The sequence below is a fragment of the Frankliniella occidentalis genome, unplaced genomic scaffold (genome assembly GCF_000697945.3).
Source record: "Frankliniella occidentalis isolate FOCC.00 unplaced genomic scaffold, Focc_3.1 Scaffold182, whole genome shotgun sequence".
NCBI lineage: Eukaryota > Metazoa > Arthropoda > Insecta > Thysanoptera > Thripidae > Frankliniella > Frankliniella occidentalis.
In genome coordinates this window covers 318,344-324,357 of record NW_026267308.1, presented here as the reverse complement: position 1 = coordinate 324,357, position 6,014 = coordinate 318,344, and positions in this window count along the sequence as shown.

The window sequence follows — 6,014 nt, the reverse complement described above, 5'->3', positions numbered from 1 at the left end:
CCCCCCCTCCCAATATGACGCTAAATAATCGTGTTGCTTTACTATGTCAAATGTTCATACGAATTTATAACAGAGTTGCCCACCTTTGCATGTCAGTGAGACTTGGATTGAGTGCAGCAAATTCTTGCAGTTTCTTGTGTTCCAGTCAAACACTTCAAGTCGTAAAAACTGTAACAACCACAAAAGGTTCTCTGTAGCGGCAAAATGGTCTCCACATTGACAGCATGCATAGGTACACACATCCTACCTCTGTGAATTCGAGATTTGGACTGAGTGTCGAACAGACTGGTTGCCCAGCTGCAGACGAGACCTGGGGTTCGATTGGGCCTCTCGGGTAGTGTGTCTCGTCTGGGCACGTTTTTCGATTCTGAAAAGGTTACCCCTCCAAATCTTCTCCTTTTCGATGTAGTTTCTGAAAATGACTTGCTTTTTCCCGTGCGACATGGTCATCAGGTGGCAACGTTCCCTTAAAGTTCCAAAAACGAAGACTTTTGCACTAGAGAGGGACGGCGTTGACGAAAATCGGTTAAGAGCATTGTAGAACTGCCCGCGTGGTACCATATGTTTCGCAAAGGAACAAGGAAACTTTTTCTTCTCGACCCAGCCCAGGGCTATACAGGAGTGATTCGAAAGCCGATGAGTCACTTTCCTATACTATTATCCCCACTTCACGCACCTCTTTAGACTCCTTCTAGTAGTGTGTCTGCCACTTCCTCAAGGACATCCAGACACAGCCGGACACATCCAAAGCTCTCGCGACTTCCAGTCATCTTCTTCCTCTTTGAAAATGCGACTTTGCATTTATCTCTCTTGGCTGTGTCTAGAAGGAGGGTGGCTACAGCGATCCATGCGGAAAGCACTGCTAAGCAAGGTACGTGAAATCTCTTCGCTGTCATGAATGATGCGAAATCAAAGTATCATGGAGTTGTCACGTCACAAGGAAGTATCAGGGTGATTCTCAGAAAATGGGACATTTGGGAGTTATAGATATCTCTCTACACCGTGCTTTTTGTTTTTGACAAATTCTTTTTATGTTTGGATTCTTTGATTTGACTCCAAATAAACTATTAACGAAGTGGTGAAAGTTCATGTCATTTTTTGAGAAGATTGCCCTAAATTTGAGGAAAATGTGACAACATAAGAACATACCTAAAATTATGAGGACCCGTCGGCCAGGGATGGAAACGGTAATGAAATTATATTATCGCCATTTTGGCTCCTGTTCAAAAGCTATGCGACTTAATTAACTTTCGACACCGTGCATTGGTAGAGTAGAAAAGGATTCATCTGATCCCATCAGGGTTGTTCTCAATATGTGCTTTACCTAGGAGTTGTGGCAACTTTTATCTAAGAAATTAAATTACCAGCACCCTAATATAATTTCTTGCGAAAAAGTGGCCACATCTCCCCAAAAAAGGAAATATTGTGGGCAACTCCGTTTGGCTGGGATAGAGCCTTTTCTAATATATTGCGGCACGGTGTCGAAAGTTCATAAAGGCCCGTAGTTTTTGAACAGGAGCCAAAAAGGCGATAATATAATTTCATTACCGTTTCCATCCCTGCCGTCGGCCACTCGCGAAAACTTTCAGGGACGTGCCGTAAAATATTCGGCGATCTTCTGGATATGACGTGCAAACGTCTCAGGCCCGCCTAGACTGACTCTCTTTTCCACGTTTCACTTTGATTTGCTTCAACCCTAGTAGCACAGAATTGTCGTACGACTGTCGGACAACAGTAGAAAAAAGATACGAACTATCGGTGCGATATACGAAATGAGGAAAATGATTCTATCGGTATACTATCTTTTTTCCTCGAAACGAAATTCTTTATCGGTCAGCTATCGTAATGGAAGCAAAAAACCACTGTTGGATTCGATCAGGAATCGATAAAAGTACAACAAAATGGTAGATGGTTTAAATTTGATAGACCAGCGACAATCGTCTGACTATGGAAAAGCCATCACTTTTGGATTTTCGTTATCGTCATAATAATACGACGATAGATAAAAATCACACTATGTGCGACAGTTTTGTGTTACTAGGGAAGCCCAACTCTTCCCTTTAAATTCGGCATTAAAATGTCGAATTGCTTAACACTAGAACTACCGGGATTTTCGTATACCTAGATCTACCGGAGGGGTCATTTTGACCCCTAGGTACTATTTCGCCGTTTTAGCTGTGAAAAGACTGCGTTTTGGGTACACCACGGTGTAGAGAGATATATATCTCTCTACACCGTGGGGTACACAACTCCTTATTTTCGTTTTTAGCAGATGATACATTTGTAACTGAAACTTTGAACATTTCACACAACTGAAATTAATAAGAATGATTTGTCAAATGTGTCATTGCTTGTACTGTCATGCAGCGGCGTGCAGAGAGGCAAAAAGCGTGACGTCACCAGTAGAAGATATACAGGGGGGCCTGATGTTGGCCCGTGCCATCAACCGCCCTCCCCCTCCCTCCGACCTTGAGAAAGGGCCGCCCTGGATACGAAGCTTTTGAGTGAGTGAGCCCCTGTGGGCCCTCCCTAGCCCTCGATGTATGGTATATCTCCGAGCGTACTTCTCGCACGGAGCTGCGAGTACGCTCGTTTTGTTCCTTGAACTGTACCATTAGCGCAGCTGTTCACTTTATGGACATAAAATTCCGTTAAAGTTGTTGAAAATCTAGTTAATTGTGCTGCCCCATGGGGTACGCGGGTCGGACCGCGCCCCCGCGAATACTTCTCGACCGTTCCTGGCGTCTTTTTGTTCTTTTTCCTCCGCGGGACGAGGCGGTGCGGGGTGGGGGTTGGAGGAGAGAGTAACGCGCTTCAGAGAAACATAACCTGCCGATCTGTCAACAAAGTCAACGTTTTTGTGGCAAAGTTTTTACACTCTGGGGTCGGCACTGATATGCGTGGGAAACCATACAAAAGAAAACCTGCGCACAGGCGACTGACGTTGAAGAAAGGTCTGAGGAAGAAGCTGGAACCCAAATTTTCGGAACAAGGTCCCAATGTTGCAGAAAGTGATGCTCTTGCAGCTGTCCTTGATGTAGCAGAAGATATTCAAAACAGTCAGGAAGAAGAGGTAACGGTGAGGCCACTTAATAGCTGGTGTAACTAATAATGATTTGTTTGCTTATTTTCGTCTTATACTTTCCAGCAGACTGGCCACGATGTTACATCAACAGACACTTCAGCAAGGACACCCACAATCACTGCTGATTCTGGAATTTCTCTCGCAAGTGCTTCGAGCACTGATGCAGTGCATGTTTCACCCACTAACTCTGTACTGGAGACACCCAAAACTACTGCTGATTCTAGATGTTCTAATGTTACTGCCTCATCTAGAGCCGTGAGTATTTCTGAATGTACTTGAGCAGCAGCTATCGGTCATGCAACTCTTAATGCTCTTATGTATGTCTTCTGTAGGTTCATTTGCAATTCCATGATTATGCACTTCCTTCTCCTCAAATTGAAGTGTCTGTTGAAGGGGAAACTGGAATGGAGGAATCAACCTCTCCAGCAGAAGAGTTATCAGCTCTCCTTTGTGAAGCAGAGAAGAAAATCGCATTTTTTTTACCTCATTTGTGGACATCAATGTTGTTTGATGATGATGGTGTGACTGTTTTTTTCATGTCTCGAGGAAGACCTCGAGTTTCACAGAGAACAATTTTTTTCCATCACTCAGGAGCAGTGGACATCAGTGTGCATCGCCAGAAAATTAGTGCTGATAGTTTTGTGGAAAATCTACCATTAGTGTCATTACAACCACATCTTATTGATCATTTTGTTGACCGAGCTGTGGCTATCATCAACAGAGTGAGAGCAATGGAAGTTTGTGCAGGAGCTGATCAAGATAAGTATGCAAGTGTCTGGGGAGATACTAGTGGGGGCTTCATTGATAGAAATCTATTTGGCGAAGCCCGTTATGTGGAAACATTTCGTTCTACTTCATGTTCTTATCTGGTAAATTATAAAGTGTGGCGCTGTGAAAAATGTCGGCGTCTTTTTGAACCTTTGAAAAGGCAACTTCTTCGATCTGAAAAAGAAAATATGCATGTTAAAACATCCAACATTTATCTTACTGAACAGCAAAAGCTGAATAAAATGAAGAAGCAATCTGAAGACTTGAAGGCTGCCAACAAGAAAATTAAAGCTCTTCATGCTAAAATAGCAGAGCTAGTCCAAAAGGATGGAGTAATAGTTGATGAGGGATTGAATGCTGATCTGACAGAAATTTTGAAGTCATCATGCACTGTATCTCCAGCCCAGGATATATTTCTTCAACAACAAATTAAAGCGTCTTTAAAGAATAAGAAAAAATGTGGCATGAGGTGGCATCCAACCATGATCCGCCTTGCACTTGCTGTTCATGTGACCTCTCCAGCTGCCTATGATCTCATTCGTGACACTGGGATGATAAAGCTACCATCTAGTAGGACTCTCTATGACTATTCTCATGTGAAGCCTGTTGAGGAAGGGATTGACCGGACTGTTTTGGAATCTATTGGTAATAGGATGAAGGGGATAGAAGACTATAAAAAATACCATGTTCTCTTAGCAGATGAGATGTACATTAGTAAAAATTTAGTGTTCCAGAAATCATCAGGTAAAATGGTGGGGTACACAAAACTTGATGAGCTTGACAGGGAGGTTCGTGCTTTCAATTCTTTTCTTGATGAGCCTGATAATTTCCAAGGTCCAGCTGAACAAGTTTCCTCTAAAGTACTGTGCTACATGGTGAAAAGTACGGCCTACAATGTAAAGGAAGTGGTTGCCTGCTATGCTGTTCAGAAGGTGACTCCACAGCAGATGTATGCATGGACATGGCATGTCATTGCTGCATTAGAGAGGAATGATATTAGGGTTATTGCATTTGTGTGTGATGGTGACACTACAAACCGTGCTTTCATCAAGCTGCACACTCCCAAGACAAAGGTCAAGTCTGGAATTGTGTTTGATACTGTAAATAAAGCAGCACCTGAAAGAGATCTCTATTTCTTCTCAGATGTGCCACATTTGCTGAAGACTACAAGAAATTGTTTCTATAGTTCAAGGGCTGGGAAAGGCAAGGGTAAGAGGTGTATGACCAAAGGGGGAAAGAAAATTGTTTGGGATTATATCATAAGGCTGTACAAGGAAGACAAGCATTGCTCTGTCCGTAAGGCTTATAAACTGAATCCTGCTAATGTTTTTCCTGATGCATTCTCTTGCATGAAAGTTTCATATGCTGCTCAGATCTTAAGTGACAGTGTTGCCTCTGCTTTGGAAGCCAAGCAGTACAGAGGGGTTGAGGAAACTGTCACATTTATACGGGAAGTTAATGCATGGTTTGACAGATTGAATGGTGCACATTCATCTGTTGGTCAGAAAAAAAGGAATACTAATTTAAACTCATACAAGTCTGTAGATGATCCTCGCTTTGAGCAGTTACTTAATTTTCTCAAATACCTAGATGACTGGAGAAATGAGGCGTATCAAAAAAACCATGAGGTCTCCATTAACTCCACAGCTGATATCACAATATGTAACGAGTCTGCTTTAAGTGATGATCTGGAGACTTTTGATCCCTTTGAAGATATTGTTGAGGACAGTGCAAACCCTTCTGAGAAGCGTGTTCTCAGTCATCAGACTCAATTGGGCATTGAGATGACAACACTTGCATTTATTGGTTGTACAAAATTTTTGCTTGCAGAGGGAACTCACTTTATTAATGCTAGGGTATTCTCACAAGACCCGCTGGAACAATTTTTCAGCAAGCAGAGAGCAGGGGGTGGTGGAAGCACAAACCCCAACTTGTCGAGGTTCTTGAACAGAGGTAGACTAATTCATATGCTGGGACAGTTAGGTATAAAGTGCAGGAAGGGAAACAGTTCTGAGGGTGATAGCCATGTAAAAGTGACAGAGGAACCGCTACCCAAGCGACAGTGTGTTAGGAAGGTGACTGGTGAGTAAAGGATCATCCATAAAGTACGTCCGCTGTTTTCCACATTATCAGTCTGTCAGACTATAAATCCATTATTATT